The following is a 26,801-nucleotide window of genomic DNA, read 5'->3' on the forward strand; positions in this document are numbered from 1 at the left end:
TCTTTCTTTCTTTTTTTTTTTTTTTTTTTTTTTTTTTTTTATTTTATAAACTTTTTTTTTTTTTTTTTTTTTGGTTTATTTTAGTTTGTTTAATCCAGGATCTTGGGTGATACATGCCACCCTTGATATTCTTGTGTTGTCAAAGCTGGCTTTGAACCCCTGATCCTCTTGCCTCAGCCTCAAGTGCTGGAATGGTAGGCATGCGCCACCATGCCAAGTTTATACATTATCAATTATCCTCAGTTCATTATTTTAATTGTGTATACAGACATGTATTCTTAGCTTAGTAACATCTTTTTTTTAAATCTGGGCTCCAAGGCAAAATCCCCAAATACAATGTAGTTATTAAAAAGAGAAGAAAACAAGATAAAGAACTAAAAAAAAAAAAATGGAATACTATATAACCTTTTCATACAATGAAGCCCTATAATAAATACTTGCTTCCTTTCTATTTATTTTATATATTGATACTATTTCTGATAGGCTTCAAGTTAACGGTGTTTTATGTGTGCCAAGTCTGTTCTTTGCTTTTACTCTTGCTGTATAATTTAAGTCCCTTGTCTTGAGTCTTAAGGTACCAGCCACACATCAATCAATTAGTCTGAGTAGCAGTGGCATCGGTGTCTCCCATGTGACACTTTCAAGATCAAAGACTTCTGGAGTCTAAATTTCCTACCTCGTAAAGAAGGATGCCGTCTGGTTCTGAGACTTCACATATATGGTCATGTCAGTATCTTCAGATGACACAGTGCTTCTCCGTTCACAAACTGGGCGATTAGGATGTCATAGAGGAAAGGATACTATTTATACCCCATATACCCTCCTCTATGCACTTTGATTTTGCTCTTTGCCCCAAAGACTCAGCATTTTAATGGCAACCCTTCCCCTACATGATTTCCCAATACTTCCATTTACATGAATCTGCTAGCTGCCTCTAACTGATGAAGTATCATAGATCTGCCACAACTTCTATTAATAATATGTACGGAATCCACTGTCTAAAGTGGAAGGTGTTAGGACCATGGCTATTCCCGTTTCTGGTCTGACTATACTTAAATTCAGACAGGATTAGAAGTAAGGATTAGATCATGTTGCTAAAAGGGACAAAGGCATAGATTACTAAGACATAGATAACTAAGGATTAGACCATGTTGCAAATGTCAACACAGACATAGATAATTATAATTACCCTTAGGTTTCTAAAGCTTTGAGAATTGACTGAACTGAATATATAGATCAATGAACAAGAGAGATAAGTTGGTCATTTAAATACAGGCAGACTAACAAAATGGGCATACACTGACTGCCTTTTGTAATAACAAAACTGGGTGAAGCTGCATGATGCACAATATTTGTTGAGGTCATTCTGTCCAGCATGTTCTTTATCATGAGGTCAGTGCCAGTGTCCCTGGTTTCCCTTGATTCCCCCAATGACAAAGGCTCCCCATCCTGTCCCTTTCTCCATCACCATCAGTGTTCTATGTTTGTGTATATGTGTGTATGTGCATGCCGTGGCCTGCAGAAGCCAGAAGAGGGCCTTGCATCCACTGGAGCTGGAGTCATATGTGGGTGTGAGCCATCCAATATAGATGCAGAGAACTGGATTCTGTTCCTGTGAGAGAGAAAGTGTCATATGTGTTCTTAAGCACTGAGCCTTCTCCACTGTCATTTCTATCTGCTGCCCCTATTTGGTTCTTGGGAAAAAAAATCCCCAGGTCTTGCTGTCCATTTTACATGACAAGGTCCTGTGGATTCTCCTGCACTCTATTCAGCAGATCCTCTTCACCAGTTCTTCCCCTCGTTCTGTGTGCCGAAGGGGCAAGGCTTCACTTAGCATGCACTCTGAGTGGGGAGTGAATAGAAGAGGTTCAAGTAGATTTTTAGAGCAGGACCACAATTGGAGCCAGGAGTAGGATATGATAGGGAGTGAAAATATTGCAAAGCCCTCTTCAGTGATTGACGGGAGCATTCAATCCCTTATGTACCTGCTGGCTCATGAAACAGAAATTGCTGAGTTTCTCCTTTGAAGTAAATGAAATGTTTACTGCGCAGTGACAAGGAGAAAGATGAATAAGCAAGCTCAAGCACTTCCTTCATGTAAGGTTGATATAGATGATGCATCAAAATAACATGATCTGCCCACCAGTACCAGGCAAAGTAGGTGGATAAGGGGCCCTGGCACAAGGTTGGCTTCCTGAAAACAAGTCCACAAGTGTCAGGGCGGCTCATAGAGCACATAAGATGGGGCATAGTATCATCTGAACTTACAAGCAAATTGAAGGACTGACTATCCTGATGAAAGGATGAGAGAGAGAGAGAGAGAGAGAGAGAGAGGCGAGAGGCGCTAAGAACCTCTTGGGGAATGTATGTCTGCTGACACCCATCCTGTTACAGACTTCTGCTTCCTTTAAGTGCCAAGTTACTAAGTGGGAAGTTTAAGGCTACATTTTTGGTTTTTGTGCATAATTTTTGGTGGACTTTCTTGACCATACCCTACTACTTCTCCCTCCTCTCCCTTAAAGTTCAAACACAGCCTTTCATTTCAGAATGCAGACCTTAGTGTTTTAAGTGCAAATGCTCTAAGAGCTATCCCATAGCTCTGGAGGTCTGACTCTGGGCTTTACTAACTCCATAGAGACAAAGAAGATGCCTTCTGAACCACAGAGAAATGAGAAGAAAATGGAACTCCTACATTCAGACAATACGAGCACTTCACATACTTGACTTTGCATCTTTATCTGTAGAAGATGCCAGAAAGGAACTGGAATTAGATGGGTAGGAAGGACAAAATGAAGGGGAAATATTCTTATGCCTGGTTCTGTGTGTCCTGCTTAGCTGATCTGGAGGTGGGTGGGCGGATCATGAGAATGACAACCTTCTCTTGACATTATAGATTCTGGTTATGGGGAACATTTCTGTTTCTATTTTGAGTCCTGACAATCATGATGTATGAGACAAGTGTGGACAGGCAGTGAGGTGTGGAGAGAGAGCCTAGCGGGTCATTGAACTCCAAGCAAGGGTCTAGCTAAAGCTCTACAGAGATGACGGTAGAGCTCGGTGGTAGAGTACTTGCCTACAGTGCACAAAGCCCTGGGTTCAGTTCCCCAAACCACACACACTGCAAACAAATGAATTAGTGCTGAAATAAGTAAATAGAAAGATTGAAGAAAAGGCATCATGTTATGCACTTGAGTCATAGTAGCCCAGGCTTACCAGGAACACACTGTGGAGCCCAGGTTAGATTTGAACTAGTGGGAATTCCTCATTTCAATTTTGTGACTGCTGCGGTAGTAATGTAAACTGGCACACACAACTTAAAACCAAAACAAAGACCAAAACCAAACCGAACCAACCAACTAACCAGCCAACCAACCAACCAAATCAGCCAACCCCCAATTAATAAAAAACACAGAGACTCACAGCTGCTTTTCCCTGACATGGGCCCTGATCATCAGCCATTTAATTTTGAAGTTTGAGATGAAGTACCCCTTGATGTATGTTTGATTATTAATTATTATATTATTGTTCATTATTTCTGAAAAGTAATAACATGTTTAATAAAAATCTGAGCTATGATAATGAAAATCATTTAGATAATTTCAAGCGTTTCAACCTCCTGAGGACTTCAATTTGATTTCTTAAAATACAGTAGGAACTTCCTAATTCAGACTAATGACAGAGGGACCCATTGTGAATTACCAAATTTTGCAGATGAGTGGATATGCAAACAGACGGAAAAAAAAGATACTAGGGAGAGAAAATCACACAATATGCTTCCTCCATTTATTTGACAATGGTGGCTCAGATTTAACAGCCTATGATAAAACTTGCCCGCATGTATTGCTGCTTGTTTCATAAAGATAATGAAGTCTTGGTAATCAGAAATCTCACTCTAGGACTCACACATTAAATCTCTGCTCAGAAATGGCATTGGGACTGCAGGGGTTTCAAATAATGATCTGGCTTACAGAGTCTTGAAGCAAGAGCGATGGACTGTGCTGTAATGGCACCGTGAGGGACAAAGGTAAAGGCTATTTTAATAGTTACCATTTCACATTATTAGAAATTTTTTTCTTAGCAAGATCATAGATGGGATTTCATATATGTTCACTGTGTGTGTCTTTCTGAATTAATGTGTGAACATGTGTATACAGGTTCACTCATGTGTGTATGTGTGTGTGTGTGTGTGTGTGTGTGTGTGTGCACGCGCACATGCGCGCGTGCATGCGAGCCAGATGTTGACTTCAGGTTTCTCCTTCTATTGTTATCTTACTCTCTTGAGACAGGTTTTTCTACTGGAGCCAAAGCTTGCTGTTTTGGCTATACTGGTTGCCCAGTGAGCCCCTGGGATCTGCCTGCCTTTTACCCCAATCCTGGGGTTACAGATGTATGGCACCAGGCTTGGCTTTTTCCATAGTTGGATGCCTGGGATCTGAATTCAGATCCTCATGCTTGTGTAGCAAGCACTTGTCTTACTGAGACATCTCTCCAGGTTCCCACATATGTTCCTTCACTCAACCTCCCATCCATGAAGCTTCTACATTACCAAATACATTATCTTTTGCCGAATCCGGGGGCCTATCTTACTTCTATGAGATTTTTCCCTTATCTGAGAGTGTGGATGTGGTAGATGGAAGTCATCAGATTGGGAGGCAAAGAACACTCATGCCTTTCAATCAGCACTCCTAGCTTTCAGTTCTTCCACGATTGAGTAGCAGTGTATTGCTTTGACATTTACTTAAGGCCCTGCTACTTAGGATTCCTCATCTGTAGTAACCGGGCAAGAAAAGTTCTTGTGACGGCTGCTGTTATTGGCCGGGCTCATGCACATGATGAGTTTAAATCTATTCTGAGCAAGAGCAAGAACCACAAGGTGGTCATTTGTTATTCTCTGGGGAGTGTAGGTCATGTGTAGAGCAATTAGAGGGCACCGCATCCCACTGGCTCCCGACTCTAAAGCAATCCAACCGGGACCCAGCGCGAGACGACAAGATTGCTGAAGCAGCTTGGCCCCTTGACCTAAACCCTATAAGTGATTCTTAACAGAGCTGGCTTTGTAGGACCTTTGACTTTTACCCATTTGGAGAAAGGCCAATTACATGGGGGGAAAGGCCAGATAAATGATGCTGACATCAGAGAGAAGTGTGAGCTGGGACTGTAGCTCAGTGATACTGATCCTGTGTGCGTAACTGACACAGCATGTTCACTGTGGGAGTCAGTGCACAATTTCTTCTATTATGTGGGTTACAAAGATTAAACTCAGTCTTTACCCACTGGGTCATTTCTCAGTATCTTTTCTTAGACAGGGTTTCATGTTCTCCAAGCTGTTCTCAAACTCCCTAGATAGCAGAGGATGACCCTGAACTTGTGATCTCCCTGTGTCAACTACCTCAGTGCTGATATTACAGCCATGAACTACTACAACTGCAATATGGAGCTGACAAACAAACCAGGGGCTTTCTTGTGCTCTGTACACATCAACTAAATAATATCCCCGTCCCTAGAACACCTGAGTTCTAATGGACTTCTGTCAATAGAAATAGATCTGATTTCTCTTAAGACCTATTCTTAAAACACTTGCCTTTTTGTAGAAGCAAACACCGCAGAGACATAAATGGCTTGGTTGTGATGTCTCAGTATCTTGGGACATGGGTGAAGTAGTTTGGATTGAGGTAAAGCAGGAGACACACTAGGTTAAACCACAGATACTCACAGACAAAGAGATACAAAGTGCCAATCTCGTGAGAAGTAAATGTCTACTGAGAAGTTAGGGCTGGGGAGATGCCTCAGTCACTAAAGGGCTTGCTTAACTACCAGGAGAAGCTGGGTGTGGATTCGCAGAACCTCCTTAAAGGCCATACCCTGTGGTCTCAGCTCTGGGAAGACCAAGACAGGAAGACCCCTGAAAGTCACTGGTCAGCTAGTTTTGCCCAGCCTGTCAACCTGGGTTCAGTAAAAGGTCATGTTTCAAAACCCAAAGTAGAGAGTAATACAAGAGAGGGATATATATACCTGATGCTTGCCTAGGTCTACACACACATACACACACACACACACACACACACACACACACACCATACACACATACACATATGTAAAACACACACATATACATATATAACACACATACACACATATGTATAACACACATATACCCATACATAACACACATGTATAACACATAAATAACATACACATATACTTACATACATAACACACACATATATAACACACAAACGCATACATACATACTTACATAACACACACATATGTAACACACAAACTCATACACAGACAGCATACTAGCATCCTTCTCTCTAAAATAAAATCGAGATTGGATGTCTTATAAATTGTTTATTTCGTGTCTATGTCCCCTTTTTCTTTGTTTTTGGTAGCCACAGGTACATTTGGGTCCTCCCTTCCACTTCTGTTCCTCTTAGGCATTGTTTTGTTTCTAGCCAGGCAGGGTTCACAGAACAGAATACAAGTTTAGTACTAGCTTAGCCTAAAACTAATTAGGAAAGCAAATCCATTGTTCCCCTCAAAAAGCCAAGCACCGAATACTCTAATCAAATCAAACTGACTGTTAGAGGGTTTGCTGTTTAGGTATATCTGCACTGCAGTTCCTTCAACTAGGAGGCCTAGTTTGGAGCCTACTGCAAACTGAAGCACTTTAGCATGAGATGTCCATGAGTCATTCAGGTTCAACCTTCTTCACTTGTACATTATTGCTTGGGCACAGCAGAGAGGGCTGTTAGAGTGTGAGGAACTTTATCAAGGCAGGGGTGGCAGCGGGAACGGACGACAGAAAGGATGTAACTTCTCTTTGTCCTCAATCCATGCTGCTTCTTGGCTGGCACAACATACCTGCTGGCGACTGGGACCATTCCCAGTCCATCTCCTCTGTGCTCTGGCACAGGCACACAGGAGCAGGCTACTTGGGGAAACACTAAGCCAGGTCACACCATGCTTCTGTGTCTTGAGCGTCTTTTGTGTCTATCTTGTGCACGTTCTATGGTAACCTGCAAACTGAGGCATTTGGGATTGAATGGAAAGGCTCAGCTCTGTGCTAATTTGGGCGCCGTGACAATGGGATAACTGAAACTTACAACTGCAAATGGTTGACAACTCAGTTCTTGGGTGATAAAAGGTTGATGGGAATCTGATATGATAGGATGCCCCCTTACCTAGAAGTGAACAAAGTGAACCTACATATCTATTTTTAACCAGCCTCTGGAGACGTTTAATAATTGACATTTGGAACTCAGGCTCCCATTTCCCTCTGTTCCTGGGAATATTTGCATCTTTCCCTGTTGGAGTTCCTGAGATTTAATCCTTTCTAGCAGCTTGGAAAGGCATTCGGTGCTGGCTTGGGCTACTGGCTCACAGAAGGCAGCACTTGCCTCACACACTGGCACTCCCTGCAGCCTGTCTAGATTGCCTCTGCAGATTGCCTCTGGCTGAGCCTTTACGCCTAGAGCTGGCCTTTTATTCCAGTGGGAATGAATTCTTGCTTGAGTTTCTATGAGTACCTATAGTTGAGGGCTACTGAATGAATAAATGAACGGGTTGACTTCTTTTTTTTTCCTGCTGGGAATAGAATCTAGGGCATTGCACAGAGTGGACAAGTACTTTACCACTATACTAAAATTACCTTAGCCCAAAGCTTAGGTTTTACAGTGTTAGTAAGACAAAGTGATGCTGTGGGTGAGTCATTGAGCCCAAGCCCAGCAGAAGAAGCAATGAAGCCAACAGCCGGTGTTTGGGAGTTCCATGCCACAAGCCCCCACACTGGTGGGAGACGAATGAAGGACAGTGGAGAGTGTGAACTGCTTCCCTTCTCTACAGAGCCCCTCATTGTCCAGGATCAGCTCTCCCGTAACTGTTCTTTCATTTTGTCTCTCCTAGAACTAAAGCTCTTCCCACGACAAAATTTAGTGATTAATTCACAGTGAGGTATAATCTACAGATTTTGTATGCTACTGCTTAGAGTCCTCTTAGCATATTAATAGGTATAGAGCCTGAAGCCAGAGGAATCAATCAATCGGTCCTTTATCTGGGGATGCCACGTGTCCAGTGGGGTTCATAGTCTCAGTTTCAGGTAGAGGTGAAGCTTCCCCTGAAAAGTCAGCATTTAAACATTTAGGGATCTGCTGTTTCTATAACAACAAGACCAGTCTCCCCTAAGCAGGAAGCAGATATTTGTGAAATCTGAGATATCATCAAGATGTGATTCTACTCCTCAATATGTGTTGCTATGATTGCTTAGGAATTAAGTCTTTCCATTCCAGGGTAAAAGCCTGAGTTGGGACCTGGTAGATAGCTTAATGGGTAAAGTGACTGGTGAAGCACAAAGACCCAAGTTCAGATCTCCATCACTCATGTGAGGAAGCTGAACAACCTTGCCACACATCTGTCATCCTGTGGGCTCAGAGAGCAGAGGATGCCTCAGAGTTCACTGGCTACTCAGTCTAGCCAACTAGTGAGCGAGCAATAGGTGCAGAGAGAGATTCCATTTCAAAAATTATGGTGGATGGTGATCTAGGAGGATATATAGCCCTGACCTTTTGGGGGAGAAGGAGGGGGGAGAGAAAGAGAGAGAGAGAGGAGAGAGAGAGAGAGAGAGAGAGAGAGAGAGAGAGAGAGAGAGAGAGAGAGAGAAGAGAGAGAGGGAGGAGAGAGAGAGGAGAGAGAGAGAAGAGAGAGAGAGAGGAGTATTTTACAGGGTTCTGAAAAAAATGACCTGTAAGACATTAGGAGATTTCATTTTCCCTTTGAAGTGTCCTGCTCTGGAGCACCCCATTGTCTCTGGTCACTTCTTGGGTTTCCAAACAGCAAAAACAGTTTGTGGTCAGGCTATCATCTCCTCTGAGTTAGGATGTGTCACGGACTTCTCTACTGGACAGTGTTTCTCACAGCCCAATGCTTTATTTCCAGCTTGCCCTTACCTAGTTAACCCCAACCACCCTGCACATGTCAGATCAAGTGTCACTTCCACTTTCAGATAATACTTTGACAACGGAGAACCATCTTCCTTTTACCTGTTCTTATGAGTCACAGCACCGAGACTATCTGCATTTATACTTCAATTTGTGCCGCTGTTCTCTAACTCCCAGAACATCCCCATTGATCGGGGACAAAGACTGGACAGGAGCTGCTTCCCATTGCTATCTCCAGCTTTTCCATTTTGCCTGACACAGGTGTGGGTAGAAGCCACTGTCACAGGGGTGAGTTCAACTCTGGGGCTGGCTATTATCAGAGAAATTACCTTATGATCATAGGGGAAAATGGGATGAAGGGAGTAATCATCAAAACCATGCTATTAGTTAGACACTGTGGTTCATATCTATAATTCATATCTATAATTTCAGTACTAAGAAGGGTGAGGGAAGAGGAATGCTGTCAATTCAAGACCAGCTCTGTTCATAAACAACAACAGCAATATGCATAGACTATCTGTTCAGCACCTCAAGTTAAAAAAAGTAAACAAACAAAAATAAAAATATGCATAATTTTCTTTGGTAAGTTTGGTATATAAATATATGAATACATAAAATGGAAAATATACTTGGGATAGTTTTCAAAGAATCTTTGTATTGACTATATTTGCTCATAAAATAAAATATCTGTGAGGGGGTGGCAGGAGGCTCAATCAGAGGAGTACATGAATTTGAACCCTAGAACCCATATAGAAGTTCCAGATATATATATGACCTAGCACAAGACAAGGCCTGGGCCAAGTAGTGGGAGTGGGTGGGTGGGGGAACAGAGGTGGGGGGAGGGGTATGGGAAACTTTCGGGATAGCATTTGAAATGTAAATAAAGAAAATAATAAAAAAAAAATAATAAACTGAAAAAAAAAAAAAAAAAAAGAAGTTCCAGATATGGTGGCACGTGGTTGTTAATTTAAGGTGTCAATAAAGAAGATGCTAAGGGCTTGGTGGCCAATCAGGATGGCCTAATTGGCTAGCTCCTGGTCTTGACTCAAGTGAGGTGGGCACATTCTTGAAGATGACAACCAAGATTTTCCTCTCACTTTCACATGCATGCACACACATGTGATGAGCACTGACATACATGCATGTACTTATAGTCATGTGTTCACACACACTCAAGAAATAAGAAAAATAAGGTGTTTCATTGTGAGGAAATCAATGTGTATATACACACATATATTACATAGTTATGGATATTATGCAAGATTCTAGCATATTATATACATATAATTTACTAGCGTATGTTGTATGCTATAATAACACACTGTGCTGTCTATGCATGATAATATATACAAATATGCTAAAGGTATGCATTCACCTGCAGACTCATTGAAAAGACAGAAATCATTACTGCACTTCATACCTGAAAATGATGATTAAGATGGGGATAGTTCTACATGAATTCTGCTGAAAGGACAGACTCTCCACTCTGCCTGCTCTGAGGCCCTGTAGAAATTCCTCTTTGATCTCTGTGTCATCATTTTTGGGTATTTCTAGGGATGAGACCCGGTGCCCTGGATATACTAGGCAAGTGCTCTCCACCTTGAGCATGGCATTGAGTCCCGGTCCCTTTCTTGGCTGTTTGCTTATGATGAAAATAGCAAAGTGTCATGAAAGTGCTTTTATTAACAACTTTTCTGTAGAGCAAGAGAGAATAAAGCTGTAGTCAGCTGGGTAGTAACTGAGCCCCAAATGAGCTGTCTCCTGACCGCAGTTCTAGAAATGGCCCAACTCTGACCCGTGGTTTATTGAAAAGGCTGCTCGGTAACTTGTATGGTTACTGTGAAAGTGAATGGGTATGTAATCTTCCGGAAATGGAGTCATTTCTACCCCGTTTGTTCTGTTTTAAAACAAGATCTCTGTGTGTTTGAGGCTCTCCTCTCACTCATGGGCTTCTGGCCTCAGCCTCCCAGTTGATGGATTAGGGACACACCCTTTACCTTGCTTTTCTCCATTTTATGTAGTTACAACGTTACCATCAGGAAGAACAAAGAGAAGTAAGTTTGAGGATGTTCATCATTTACAATACATCCTCTGCTTTGGTAAGCATTTTCACAGGTTTACTTTTCTTCTTTGATCCTCCCCCATGGTGAGAAAAATAAATATAAATAATATAAAATATTTTAATTTATATTCTTTACGATAAGAACACAAAGTGCACAGAAGCCAGTGAACACACATAGAGGGGGACCAGCCTAATCTACAGGAGCACCTACCACTCTAAGCTAATTCATCAACTGCATTGGGTTAAGCTCTTGGGGCCTACTATAGGCTCTGCTAGCTAGCCTACCGTTGATTGGTTGTCTTACCATATTAGACAAGGTTCTGGTATGTATGTGAGAAAATGGCTCCATCAAACTCAGGTTTGCTCCAACAGCTGTTATTATATCCCTGTGTACTAGAGATGGGAGAATTAGGAAGTGCTAAGTTAATGGGGCCACTACTCTCATGTTAGGACCAGTGCTTCAATAAAAGGGTTCCCAAACAAGATCAGGCATGTTTAAGGTGGTATGACAAGAGATAATAAAGAATCTGCTAAAAGATAGCTAGCCCCACTCCAGCACGTACCTGGCCATCAGCTAATACCTGGCCATCTACAGACTTGAAGAGAGTTCTCACCGGACTCCAACCATACTCTGACCTTGATCTTGGCCTTCCAGACTCAGACTTTTAAGAAGCAAATGACGGTTGCTGTTATACTAGCAATCTACTGAGACTCTGACAGTGTTCTTACATACTCTCAGTGAAGTGGGTTGTGCGGTTCTTCTGCTTAGAATGGGCAGCTTCTTATTCAAGGGCTGTTCTGTAATTTACCAATACCTCTCCACACCCTACTTGTCTTGCAGAAATCCATCACCATTTGGGTAATACCCAAGCCTTGCTAATGTTCTCAACCTGTTATTTATTATACTCTATCTCCCTGCTGCATGTGTGATGCCTCTACACTTGTCAGATGTTCTAGGTGGATAGCAACTCTTTGGCCTCATTCTAAAGCGGATACCAGAGCAATTGTATACGGCTTTCATGATACCATCGTCTTAAATATATTTTATTAATTAATCTATAAAACCTCAGAAATTCTATGTGGAAAAAAAAATCGAGGCAAGAAACAAAAGTTAAGTTTCCTGAGGACTCTTATCTTGGAAAGGGTTGCAGTTAAGAGTTCACATCTGGGAGATGTGTCTCTAAGTCCTGAGCTATTGCCAGTTAGGTATCTGTGATTCATTTTATCACTTTTGGGCATTCAGGATATCATATCTAATGTACCACATATGCATATGTATGGTCACCACTTACTAAGATTATGTAGATAGATTTTTTTTTATTGCATAGGTTGATAAACTAAGGAATATGTCTGTTTCAAACATAAGATCATTACACTCTGGCTCACATTAGGTTGTAAGGGTGTTGCTTGCAATTTAGGCATGCCCTCTCACACTTGGCTTACATTTTTAATAGCATTTAAAATTAGGAAGAGCAAGTGAAACAAAGCTGTGTGTGCTTATCACATTGTTGTGCATCCTATGATTTGCTAAGCCCTTTCATAACCAATCAGTCAAAAGAGGGAAAGGTCCAAGGTTCTGGGAACTTTCAACTGGAGGTCACAATCTTCTACTGAGGAGGCATGGCCCTGTGGAGGTAGTGAAGAAAAGATACAAAGAGCTGTCACAGTACTGAGCGGCGACTGTAGCTGCCGCCCGGTGTGCTTACACACTCCAGGGCTGTAGATACTCGTGGCTTTACCTGTGTTCTCAGTCTTGTGTATGTGGCCCTGACACAGCTTCTGGGTGGAGAGATTCCACAGCGCTTCACATGCTTTTACCCATACTTCTTAAATGAAGTGGCCTGGAGAACATTCTCTGTGGGATTTCCTATTTAATTTCCTGATGAAATTCAGTAGGGAAATGCTATGTATAGGTACAGAATTTTGTTAGCATATATGTATTTCAATCAACCTGTAGCAGAATGTGGGGCTAAACTTGACTTCTGTTTAAAATCTTCGTTGTAACACAGGCTGTACTTGAGTTTGAAGCTGCTGTGTATACTCAGCTATCTGCCAATTTAGGTTCTTGGGGGGAAAATTGTTTTTCAGCCATAGAGATCTGAATACCATTTCTGGGATCTGTGCAGGAAGAATGGCCTAAACTCTAGACTATCTTTTAATATTAATCACATATGCTTTTTAAAACACAGTATTATGAAATATATTAAGATACAAGCTTTGATTTCAGGTGTTTTTACAAAATACACATTTTCTTTTTTTTTTTTTTTTTTTTAGGTTTTTCGAGACAGGGTTTCTCTGTGTAGCCCTGGCTGTCTTGGAACTCACTTTGTAGACCAGGCTGGCCTCGAACTCAGAAANCNNCCTGCCTCTGCCTCCCGAGTGCTGGGATTAAAGGCGTGCACCACCACGCCTGGCTTACAAAATACATTTTCTAGGCTTCTATATTGAAAGGCTACTAAACATTATGGCATTCAGAACACATAGCATTCATTGTCATACAACTAATTACACAGAAATGAACTTGTCTGTAATTGTTGATTCAATTTTTTTTGATCATTTTATTGAGGTAAGATCTTATATGCTTTTCTGTAGCCCAGGCTGGCCTTGAACTTTGGATCCTGCCTTTACCTCCAATGTGCTAGGAATATACATGCACCTCAGGAAACCTAACTGATTAGATTTTTAGGGAGTTTCTGTCAAATAAATCTTGGAACAAATATGCCACAGATATGTGGTGATTGAGAAGCCACACATTGGGCTGAGCATAAAGCTCAGTCAGTAGGGTAGTCTCAGATCCCAAGTTTGAGATACAAAGCCCAAATAAAGAAGCAAGCTATGATCATGTGTGTAAAGAAAGGTAGATTATTAGAATTCACTGCCCAGTCAGGCTAATCTATTTAGAAAGTACTGGGGAATGACAGACTCTATCTTAACAAAGAAGGTGAGTGGTTCATGAGAAGTCTAAGGTTGTCTTTGGCTTCCATGTTCTCTCTCTCTCTCTCTCACACACACACACACACACACACACACACACTCACCACACACACACACACACACACACACCACACACACACCTACATTGAGGTTCCCATATTATATCTAGGATATCTCCATAACAGTCCATCCAATATCATGTCTCAATCCAGGATGAAATGAAGCTAGTATCCATTTCAGTCTCTTTAACAACAAACGGCAGGGGCCTGGGCAGGATGTAGGCATCACTAGAGGACAACAGTGATAAATTGTTTGCATCTTTCTTTCTGAGAATGGCATTCTTTTTGGGACGTCATCCTTGACATGCCATAGTGTTGCTTCCCTGTCCCATATGTCCAAGACAGTCTAGGTCTGTTTATAAACAGGCTTCCCCCCCTTTCCTACCCTAAAGGGTCTGCAGTATAGAATATATTGATAGTTTTAAGCTTAACCTGTAGCACCTATAGTTCAGGGATCTGTAAGAGTGAACTCAGACCATCTGTTGCAATGTTGAAATGGAAAAAAACGTAGGTACCATCCTAAGTCCAAAAATAAAAATATCTCCATATTTTAACTGTAACAACTGTCTTAGTCAGGGTTCCTTGGTGTGAAGAGACACAGGAACCACCGCCAAGTCTTTTAAAATAAAACATTCAATTAGGGCTTGGTTACAGCTTCAGAGTTTAGTCTATTATGGTGGGGAGCATGGTGGCATGCAGGCAAACCTGGTACTAGAGACGCAACTGAGAGATCTCTGTCTGGACCAGAAGACACCAGGAAAGGTCTGGCTTGGCCTTTTGAACAGTAACAGGCTTCCTCCAACAAGGCCACACCCACTCCAACAAGGCCACACCCACTCCAACAAGGCCACACCCACTCCAACAAGGCTACACCTCCTGTTCCCTCTCAAGTATTGCCGTTCCCTGATGACTAACATTCAAATATATGAGCTTATGGGGGCCACTCTTATTCAGTCTGCTATAACTCACAGGACGGCTTAGCATGCACTGAACGTGGCCTTGAATTGAGATGCAGCAGCAGTATCAGGCCTTGCTGGGACTATGGGGTCTGAGAGAGAATGTCTGCAAATTCCTCACATACTTCCCAGGCAAGGCGGGGAGAAGACGCGACTTCCTGTCAGGCCCTTTAAGCAGGCCCATTGTTCCCCTTAGCAGGAACCCCAGTTATTCTGCCTGTTCAGATCATTTTCCTTTTTTCAGCTTCAGGTAGCAAACTGACAGCAGGTTGAGAAGTTTAAACATTTGGGCAATAGAAATTATGCAAATTTTCTGTTTTAGCAAGAAAAAAGTCAACCCCTTGAGGTCTTTTAAAGACCATTAATCTAGAAATTAGGTACGAATTCTTACTTTTTCATACTAACAATGATTTCATAAAGAAAAACTCATTAGGAATTGTGACAAATAAGAAGTTCGATTGAACATTTAAATTCAGGAACCTCAGTGAGTGCCCAGGGAGATATTTACCCAGCCAATGACTCCTTGATGTTATTAAGAAGTAATTTATTCAAGAAAGTCTCCATTCATGAGCTTACAGAAGAACAATATCTACTTTACAAAGGCCTGCATTCTCAGTATATCACATACCTAATTTACAATGACTTTTGGTTAAAATTTTCATTAGGTTGGTTCAATAGCATTTGATAATTTTAAATCAGTTTTATGAGATCCCAGGTTCCCATTTATAGGAAGAGAAACTGCCGAGGAAATAAATTTTTAAAGAGCATATTCGTCTCTCCACTGAGGTCTGCATAGCAAGTCTGAAGTGAAAGGAAATTAGCCTTTTCTATTTTTATGGAAGTCCTTTTAGGCATAGATTCTGGGCAGCCTTGGAAAAACAATGGAGATCTAGACTGTCAATGTTTTGTATATGCTGAACTGTGTAGCTATTGTACAACCAAGTCTTCAGTGGGATGCTAGATAGGAAAAAGAAGCCCCCAGAGTTTAACTGTAGAAACATCAAGGACATAGAGACACAGCAGGTATATGTGACTGCTGTGGCTTCTTGGAATAAGGATCAGAGAGCACAGGAGTTCTGTGCTCAGGAATTGAGGTAGGAAAACCACTATGGGACGGATCGAAGAATGTGAAGTCAGGGTGAAGACCAGTGATGAGGAGTTGTCCTTATTTAATCGGAAAAAGGTGAGTTAGCAAGAGGTTGTGGAAAACAGACCCACCAAAAAACGTTCACAGAAGTTTTCTGTGAGAGCTCCCTGATCTAAATGGTAACTTGGAACATCTTTGTAGCTCACCGGCAAAATATCATATGACTGAGAGAAGCATTGCCTTTTTCTTACAGTATTAAGACAGCAATGGAAGATGACTTCCATGCTGGCACTGTGGAAATGCCAGTGAGATGACCCATCACAGCACATGAAAGTATTCTAAAAACTTAGCACTTAGCTGTCTAGATGTCTATGATAAAACCCAAAGAGTACAGTCTATACCCTTTGCCACCATTAAATTCTGAAGTGACCTCTTAGGCAGAGGAAATGATTCTGTGAGTGCGACTGCCCACAGCCACACTCAGGGTACGCCTGAAAGGCGGGCTGGGGCTGAAAGATTAGATGGCAAGGAAGGAAGGCTAAGACAACATAGCTGATCAAAGCCCCCAGTTTACTAAGATTCTGAGCTTATATAGAGGGAGGAGGCCCATCCCCCACCACTCCATTCTTGATGTCCTTCGCCAGCTGAAGGTGATCTGCAGGATGAAGGTCTCAAGGGTCTCAGCAGGTTTTGGAGGAAAGCAGTGGCAGGTGTAGACAATAGAACCTGCTTTGTAAGTCGGAAGGTTCCACCCCAGGTGGTCTCGTGCTTAGTGGCAACAAGGTCTGAATCAGCCTGCTTCGAGGCTGGGGGAGGCAACAATTCTGAAGTCATCAAACAGAAAAAACAAAGTAGATAATCTCTCCTCTGAATGCCAGTTTTATTTACTAAGTCTTGTTTAATTCTCTTAATCCTGTGCTTTATTTAGGAGACAGAGTCCTTTGCAACCCGTCACCCCACATCACAGAAAGAACTGCCTGTTTCTCAACAAAAGTCCTGGACTATTGAGTCAGCTTCAAATGACCAGGTTCAAATGTTCACCTTCTCATCACTTAAAACTTGGCCTCTGATATATAATCTAAAAGTCTTGAAACCAAAGTTACAACCCCTGTGTCATAGCTGAGTATGATTTTAAAGTTAGGTACGCTCTGATATCATGAAAGGCAAATTTGCAGACTGGATTGGTTGTCATTATAAGTTACGCTTTGCATTTTATAGTATATCATGAAACCATAAAAGAGACATTAAACTTTAGATTTCGGTGTTTAAATCACACATTTTATTCATCATTTGGCAGTTAAATGCTTCTTAAATACTATGGAAATTTGATGATTTGACACATGGAAGGCTGAATTACTAAGTGCAGGAAAACTACATCACACAAGTCCACAAGGCAGAGGAGGACCTGGTTTTCTTTGGCCTCTGAGAAAGAAAGGCAGGATCCAAAACAGAGCTGACCCTGTACCTCTAAATGCTCATTCCTACATGTTCATCAAAATCATAGTAGGTACTGACCAGTCATCTTGACATGTCTTGAAAATTCCTCATCATTCCTATGAAACAGATAAGTGGATCCTGGGGTCATCTGTGCCTTGTTTCCCAGGCTTTCCCAAAACAAGTTAGTGCATCATAATGTGGGAGTCTCTGTTGGCAGGGTTCAAAGCTTACTATAGCAGCAACCCCGTCTGATGATTTGCCCAGATTTTGGAAAGTATGTATTGCGATTCTCAGCTTTACCTTTTTGTAAATTTGAAATACAATTGTATTTGAGATACAATGTTCTACTCTTGGGATGGAAGCTGGCCCTGTTTGACAAACATTTTGTGGTCAATTTTGACTTTTAAAACCATTTTTACAGATGCCTTTGCCAGTGGGAAGGACTTTCCACTGCTCTTACTCATCCTTCACACACCCACACCGGCAGTCACTGAGGCTCACACTCACTCTAGCTCTGAGGACATGATCTTTTTCTTTTTTCTTTTTTCTTTTTTGTTTTTTTTTTCGAGACAGGGTTTCTCTGTATAGCCCTGGCTGTCCTGGAACTCACTTTGTAGACCAGGCTGGCCTCGAACTCAGAAATCCTTCTGTGAGGACATGATCTTCGCAGTCACAGAAAAGCATCTGTAGTGTGTAGTCCCAGGATTGTAGGCATTCTGGGAAAGTGCTCTGACTTCTTGGAACAGTTGCTCATCTATGGGCTCAGACTACAAGAGTCACCCTCCTCCCCCAGTCTTCTGTACCTGTGCTCAAGGCCTGACTCCCAGGTAGCACATAACAGTTTTAATAAAGCGCTTGCTCAAGGGTTATTAGTCCTATGTCAAGGCCCAAGAAATATCAGTTTCTCTTTTGTGAGACTATGAGGTCATGAAAGTAGACATTCTAGAAATGATAGAGAAAAAGGGACCACCAAAGAGAGAAAAAAGTTCAGAAATCCAAAATCTAAAGTTATTCTCGCTTAATGATTTTTGCTTTTGGCTTTGTTAGCAAACCCTAGGAATTAGGAGAGTCTAAAGTTTTTTTCTACCCTCGCAGAAAGTCTAGCCCAATATTAATAGAAGTCTTAATTTATAAAGTCTGCAACATATTTTCTCTCATAAGCAAGCAGCTCCCACGTGACTCAGATCAGAAGCACTGTTCAGAAGAGTACCTATGGATGTTAACTATGGATGTTAGAAGTCTTCAGCTTTTTGTCTAGCATCTGTGCTCTGAATCTTTGCCCTAGTCACCTAACAAGGCATTTTCCATTATTCTTTCTTCAGTTCGCTGCATGCTATTCTTGTGTCCCTTAGAAACGAGCTCATCGGTAATCAGAAATCACTTCCACTACAGTTCAGTGCACTTACAGTAGATGTGGCAAATGCTTGTTTACAGAACTGGTGATTGGATTAAAACATTCAAAAGAAACAGAAACAGGGAATGGAATGGAATGTATTGGAAAAGAAATGAGAAACAGGACCATAGAAATCAACAAAACCAAGATGAATGAAATAGCTTTAGTGAATGAAACTACTATTAACAGGAATCACTTATCGGTAACAAATACTCCAGAGTGTATGCAGTACAGCAATACTTAATAAGCTAACAATGGGAGGAAAGGTACTTGGGAAAATGTGTTCTGAGAGAATGACTTGAAAACAGTGGATTAATTTCTTCTCCCTTGAAAGTAGACTGTGTGTAAGTCACTCCTATGTCTACACAGTGAAACACACTAGTAGGGAAAACTCTTAAACTATTTAAGAGAGGAGATTTTTACTTTGAATTTAGACACCATACTAACAGCTCAAGACTACAAACCTCCTTTCTGAGATCTCTTTTCCTGGCTGTGCTGACAGTGGGGGCAGAAGAAATGTGACTGTAGCCTGAGTGACCCCGTGTCCATTCCAGAGTGGAGTCAATATATAAGCACACTTGACAGCTTCCATTCTCAAAACCAGATCCAAAGAACTACTTCTCTGAATAGACTTCTAATAGCTCTTTTATGATCCTTTTATTTTTCTTAAAGAAGAAGCTCATGTCTTGAAATAAAACCACCTCACAATAAACCCAAAGCAATAGCAATATGAGAATGTGAAATCAAAGGGTGTACTCTCATAGACACACCAATATCCAGTGACATGCTCCTATAAACATGACCCAAAAGGCATAAGGGTCAGACTCAGCAATAATCAGAATCCAGAGGAGAAAACTCTCAAGAGAAAGAACCAAAATGTTTATGTCCCAGCAAGTGTCAGAAGGGGAAAAGCAGCAGGAGAGTAATGTGCCATTACTACCATCCCAACAGAGAGGGCACGGGACCCTCTGCTCTGCAGAAGACAGTCCTTACCCGAGTGTCTGGATCAGTCCTCTCTGCAGCAGCGTAGACCTAAGCAAACAAACAAAAATAACTAAATAAATACAGGGAATGACATACACTCTTTTATTTAAGAAAGCTTTTTCACTGTACACCTATAATTGCTTAAAAAAAAAAACCTTGTTGTTTTCAAATGAAGTTACATTTATTTATTTATTTAGTGTGTCTTTGTGTCTGTGCATTTGTGTTTATATGTGTATGTGTGTGGAGGCCAGATAATACTTTTCAGATGTTGGTTCTCTCCTCCTATTATGTTGCTCCTGTGAATCGAACTCAGGGTGTGAGGCTTGTCAGCAAGTGCCCTGACTGTTGGACTAGAGTTAGGTTTGATGAGTGCGACTCATTTGGAGTTGTTTATGCAAATCAAGCATTGTTCTAATGGACTCTTATTGTTTACTTAAAAGCAGAAGTGAAATTTCACAGTAGTAAAACATTGACACTTTGACGTATCCCCTCTACTGCTAGGGTTAGTCTATGACCTGGAATCCACAATTCTCAGCCTAGAGCTGATGAAGAGTCCATGATCCAACTTCAAACAACATGCAGTATATACATGGGCTATATGCTGAGAATCAGCTTTTTTTCTTTTTTCTTTTCTTTTCTTTTCTTTTCTTTTCTTTTCTTTTCTTTTCTTTTCTTTTCTTTTCTTTTCTTTTCTTTTCTTTCTTTCTTTCTTTCTTTCTTTCTTTCTTTCTTTCTTTCTTTCTTTCTTTCTTTCTTTCTTTCTTTCTTTCTTTCTTTCTTTCTTTCTTTCTTTTCGAGACAGGGTTTCTCTGTGTAGCCCTGGCTGTCCTGGAACTCACTTTGTAGGCCAGGCTGGCCTTGAACTCAGAACTCTGCCTGCCTCTGCCTCCCAAGTGCTGGGATTAAAGGCATGTGCCACCATCGCCTGGCTCATCTTTTCTTTTTTAAATGGTTGAAAAAAAATTAAAGGAAGAATAAGTCTTGATGTGAACATTTAATGAAAAGCTCAAGTGCTAGTAACTATAAAGTGTAACTGGAATTCAGCTTTGTCTACATTCTGTGACTGCTTTTACACTGCAATGACAGGTATGAGTTGTTGGGAAGGAGGGAGCATGGCCCACACATCATAAAAGAACTAATACATGACCCTTTAAGAAAATGTTGCTGACCCCTGGGGTAGGCAATAACTGATTCCTTTTTTCTTTGTTGGAGGAATGGGAAGTCATGTGAAAAGACCCGCAATATTGAAGCAAGTCAAGAAAGCAGGTGACTGAAAGCTTTATAAACTGCTAGAGAAGTAGTGTATTTTGTTTTGGAATCATTTAAGACCTCATGGCTGACAATGAAGGTGACCTATATACAATAGGATTCTTGGTTATCAGTGACAGGAAGTGTAGGCTGGCTTTAATATTGAGTTTTGATGTTTATTAAGTTCATCACTAATAATTATTCAAGATGATCCTCAATATTTGATATGAATAATATTAAGTTGATATAAAGTAAGTGAACATTCTCCTCAGTTATCTAATCGACCATCTATCAATCTACTATCTATCAATGATCTATATTGTCTATCTATCTATCTATCTATCTATTTATCATCTATCTATCTAATCTATATATCCAACAAGCATCTATCATCCACCTATCATCTTTTTATCTACATATCTATTAATCAACCATTTATCTTTCATCTCTCTACGAAATCTCTTTATATAAACAATCATATATAATCTATTTATTTATCATCTATCTATCTATCTAGCCATGCAATCAACCATCTATCATTCTATCATTTATCCATCTTTCATTTATCTGTAACACATGGGTGGGTGGTTATGGAATTTAGTTCTGGGACTGGTGAGTGCTTGATTTTAAGGGGGATTCCAATCTCTCAGTCTGTTTACTGCACTCATAGAAATGTATACAGACCCAATTCCTGGTGCTCTGCAATAATGTATATTTAGGCTATACATACAATTTGTCTAAGAAGCCTGAGGACATTTCCCACATAGAGAAAAACAGCCAAAAAGCATCACATGATTCTTTTTAGCCCGTTCCTTGACCTTTTTAAACAGTTGTCAGTCCTAAGAGTGTGGCACATTTGGTGAGAGCTTTAAAATACAGATGTTACAATTTTGTCACAGTAAGATCAAAAACAACTTTAAATTGCCACTTAACTTCATAAGGTATTAGATATACTATATTGACTTTTAAATATAACCTAAAGACTACTAGTCTTCAAATTGTTTGAGTTTGATGCTAATGTCCATGGGTATGGATAATAGAACATATTTTGATATCTGGTCATTGAATAGAATAGTCAAAATAAGTCAAAGAAGCAGTTTGGCAAAAAATTTGCCTCACTGGCTTAATTGGGGGGGGGGCGGAGATATATTTAGACTGAAGAGAGCAACTTGCTAGCTTATATTTTCAGGTGACTGTCTTTAAAAAGTAACCTAGACTATCAACCCCTGCCACTGTATTACACAGTTTCATGTGACTCCATGTCTATCTGGTCCTATGCAATCAAATCAGTTGTGACTTATCTGGCCAACAGAATGACTCAATCAATCGATGTACAGTTTGGTTCATTGTTTAACAGTGAGCAGATGGGAATACCCCAAAGTCCAAGTCAGCTTTTTTGGGGTCATTTTAAAGTATGTCAATACATGTTCCTTATGGAGAATATATCCAGAGGGATTAAACCACTCTCTTATTTTAGAAATATATCAGCCACAGACTGAGGATTTCAATTCTTATGTTGGGCTAGCAGTCACTCAATGGACCTTTAAGAAACTCTGAATCCTAGGTCTAATTTCAGAAGTGTTCATTCAATGTTTCATGGTGGAGCTCCGGTAATAAGTATTTTTTTTTTTGTTGTTGTTGTTATAGTTTTTGTATCAAATACTTCCCTGAGGCACATATGGTTGATCAGCGGGTGACCAGTTGTAGATACTGTTCAGGCAGAGTGTGGAATCTTCTCGATGTGAGACTTCACTGGCAATCATAGAGGCGTGTGTGTAGGCCATGAGGTTATAACCTGAGCCTCGATCCTCTCTGAACTGTCTTCTTCCTGACTGTTGTCAAGAGATAACTACATACTCTCTGACATGCCCTCCCCGCTATGAGAAATATATCCTTTCAAACCATGAGCCAAAATCAGTTCCCCTACCTTGACTTGTTTCTATGACGCCCTCTACCAGGATGATGAGAACAGTAACTAAGAGATTTTTAATAAGTACCCAAGTGATATGGTGGTGATGTTCTCCGAGAACTTTAAAGAATTCCAAGACTTTCTCTTTGTTTTTAGTCACCACCTAAAAATAATCACTGCTGGAACTCTCAAAGGTTCTCTTTCTTGCTAGTTAAGTTACCACAGGTTTCACATGCACATGGCCAGACTTTTCTTCAGCCACACACTTTATGACCCAGTGGAAAGGTTGCTGCCAAAGGTGCTATTCACAATTTCTAAGACACATTTGGCCAGTATATAAATGATACTCAGAGTATTTCTATGTAATTTTGAGAATGGAAGTGATGTGATTTTTTTTTCCCCAAGTATTTTATGATTATCATGTAATTGTATACTGTAATGTCTCTAGAGAATAATGCTGGCAGATTTCTTTTCTTGGATCATACATCGCTTTGGCCATCATTACCTTACATCTGTCAAACAAAACCACGAGCAGCTGTGCTGATAAGATCTGCTTCTTTTGGACCACATTAAAAGGTTTATCTTATTAATAAATGGAGGCAATTAAAGGTTAACTAGTTAGCTCATCCAGCCCTTAGCATAATGAATGATTATAAAGACACACTCAATTTAATTGCTCAAATTTAAAGTTTGTAGCTCTAAATTTGGGAAATCTGAATGTAATTCTCATTTCCAATTCTGTATGTCAAGTCTATCAGAACTAACTAACAAATCAACAATGTTTCATATAGTCACAGGAGAAGTAGGGCCAGGGTAATCTGCTGCCCTCCTACACTGGAGACATATCACTGGTAGACACACAGAGAGAATCACAACACATTGAGTGGAAACTTCCTTGGGAGCCAATGATGGAATATAGACTGAGAAACTGCACTTTATGGGCAGCTAGAGTCACAGTATGGACAAAGCTGAGAATTGTAAATATCAAAGAGATGTGAACATAAGAAGTTCTCTCTCTCTCTCTCTCTCTCTCTCTCTCTCTCTCTCTCTCTCTCTCTCTCTCTCATGTTCTCACTAGAACTTAATCAGGTTCTTTCAGTAAGTACTGGAGGAAAACCCCTCTAGTGTTTTTCACTGGTAAGGGAGAAAAAAACCCATGTAGAATCCTGCCAGAGCAGTTTGCTAACAGTCTGCCCTCAGGAAAAACTAGTTCATCAGAGCCTGGCGGGTTTTACTGGAGCCCAGATGACTGGAGTCAGGAGACAGCCAACTCTAACCAGTTTTGGCTTTCCCCCTCAGAAGAGGAACACACCTAATTCCAAACCCATGTAGCCATCTTGTGTCATATGGTGGGTTGGGGTGAGCGTAGAGATATAAAAGAAATGCTGAAGTTTAGAATCTAGCGGTATATGTCCAGTAAGAGGCTTAGATGGGCTCATACAGAGCTCTCCCACCCCACACTCTTACCATCTCTTTCACAGAAGGTCTATGGGTCTTTTCATTCAGTACACCACATCTGAGTATAAGATCACAGCAAACCCTAAGGCAAACTGGAATTTTAAAAAGAAAGTGTGATGTTGCAGAACAACCATCAGAACCAGATGACGTGGGATAAAAGACCTCACAGAGCAGTTGACCAAATGAGCAGTTGACCACCTGGGAACATCAGGGTAGTGTAAGAAGTGAGATGCAAAGTTTAAGAAAGAACTAAAAAAAAATGTTAGAAATAGGCACCACTATGGCAGAGCTGAAGGTGCCTTTCATGGACTTGTCAGTAGACTAGACCTGCCTGGAGAAGGAATTCTAAATTTGAAGACAACATGTTAGAAACCCGTCCAGATCTATAAAGCAAAGAAAATAAAGGGTGATTAAAAGGCAAGAACAGAATATTTTAAGCACTGTGGAAGAACTGTAACATCTATAAAACACATGTAACACCAAGAACAGGAAGACAGAAAAGAAAAGGAACAGGGGAATTATTTGAAATAACAGCAACTGGGAATATTCCCAAGTAAATGTCAAACTTCCAACCACAGATCCCAGGAGCTCAGAGAATACCAAGCAGTGTAAAAGCCAAAAGAACTACACCTTGAGCATCTTATTTTCCAACCATAGAAAAGCAAAGATATGGGCAAGAACTTGAAAAAGCCAGAGTTAAAAAATGAGCTTCTCCACAGAGGTACACAGGTGAGATTTACATAGAATCTCTTACGTAGAAATACATAAGCAAGCGGATTGAACTATGGAGTGTTAAGAGAAACAAAAATCAAAACTCTAGCAGTTTAGAATTCCATACCCTGTAGAGTTATCTTTCAAAACTGAAAGAGGAATAAAGATTTTCTTAGACAGCCAAACAAAACAATCCATCACAACTACAACCCCTACCACCACACAACAACCCAAGACACTCTCTTGCTACTAGATCTGTTTGTAAGGACTATTAAACAGTATTTTAGGAAGAAAAGAACAATACGAGTCAGAACTCAAGGCTACATGAATAAAGAAAGAATATTAGGAAAGGGTAAGGAGACTGGAGAGATGGCTCAGTGGTTAAGAGCACACACTGCTCATGAGGAGAAACTGAGTTCTATACTCGGCACTAACATTGGGCATCTTACTGCTACCTGTAACTCTAGCTTGAGCAGGATTTGACCCTCTGGCCTCTGAGGGTATTCATATGCCCAAACCCCCAAACATGCACATGATAAAGCAAGTGAATGTTTTTAAAAGAAAGAATTAAATGAAGAAAATGTCAAAATTAGGTAACAGTTTCTTCAAAATCATAAGGAAAATGAAATCAACAACATATTGTATCTTTATATTAAACAATGGGCCAAGATCCTAACGAGCTCATCTAAGAAAACACACCATGAACTGATAAGACACCCCTGAGGATGACCTATCAAGGAAATGTCACTCAATCCCCCCCCCCATAAGACACCACTGTACATGGAATTGTTCTAGTTTTATTTCTTTTGCTATGATAAAATACTCCGAGAAAAAGAAACTCGGGGTTAATTTCAGCTTGCAGTTCCATTTTTACAGTCAGTCACTGCGGGGAATCCAAAGCAGCAACTTCAAATAGCTAGCCATATCACAATTACAGTCAGGAGAGGAGGGAAAGCATGGCATACACGCCTGTGCTCTACTGAATATATCCACTCATAAACAGTTCAAGGACCCCAGCTTAGGAAATGGTGCCATCTGCACTGGACTGGGTTTTCCTATATCAGTTAACTTAAGTGAGACAACTCAGGTTCCACAGATATGTTCACAGGCCGAGCCAATATAGACAATCCCAAAGATTCTAGGTTGTGTCAAGTTGACAATCAGAACGAACAATCATTTCTAGAATTATCAAAATCCAGAACCCTGAACATAAGAACTGCTGGTTGGATCATGGAGGAATTTATATTATTACACATTGCCAGTGGCAATGCCCAATGGTACACATAATAGCAATTTCTTACAGGACTAAATGTGTGCTTACTGTACAAGCTAGCTGTCTTGTGCCTCACATATTACCCAAATGAGTTGGTATCTCATATGCATGCAAAAGCCTTTACAGATATGTTTATAGTGACTTTATTTAGAATAGCCTCAACAAGAGAGCAACCAAAATGTCCTCCAGTAGAGGAAAGAACTACTGAAGAGTAGCATATCCAGGCAGTGGAATATTACTCAGTACTGAGAGTAGCGTATCCAGGCAGTGGAATATTACTCAGTACTGAAGAGTAGCATATCCAGGCAGTGGAATATTACTCAGTACTGAAGAGTAGAGTATCCAGGCAAT

General features: G+C 40.6%; 1 protein-coding gene across 3 annotated transcripts in view; it reads right to left on the minus strand.

Annotated features, from left to right (window-relative positions):
- Celf2 (CUGBP Elav-like family member 2) overlaps positions 1-26,801 on the minus strand; it is an 842,569-nt gene that overhangs the window by 610,718 nt on the left and 205,050 nt on the right. For all 3 annotated transcript variants that reach the window (XM_029547668.1, XM_021215268.2, XM_021215265.2), the window contains one exon: positions 19,861-19,899. The gene's annotated coding sequence lies outside the window, so the exon portion shown is untranslated. The remainder of the gene's footprint in view (positions 1-19,860; positions 19,900-26,801) is intronic.

The sequence above is a fragment of the Mus pahari genome, chromosome 16 (genome assembly GCF_900095145.1).
Source record: "Mus pahari chromosome 16, PAHARI_EIJ_v1.1, whole genome shotgun sequence".
Classification (NCBI taxonomy): Eukaryota; Metazoa; Chordata; class Mammalia; order Rodentia; family Muridae; genus Mus; species Mus pahari.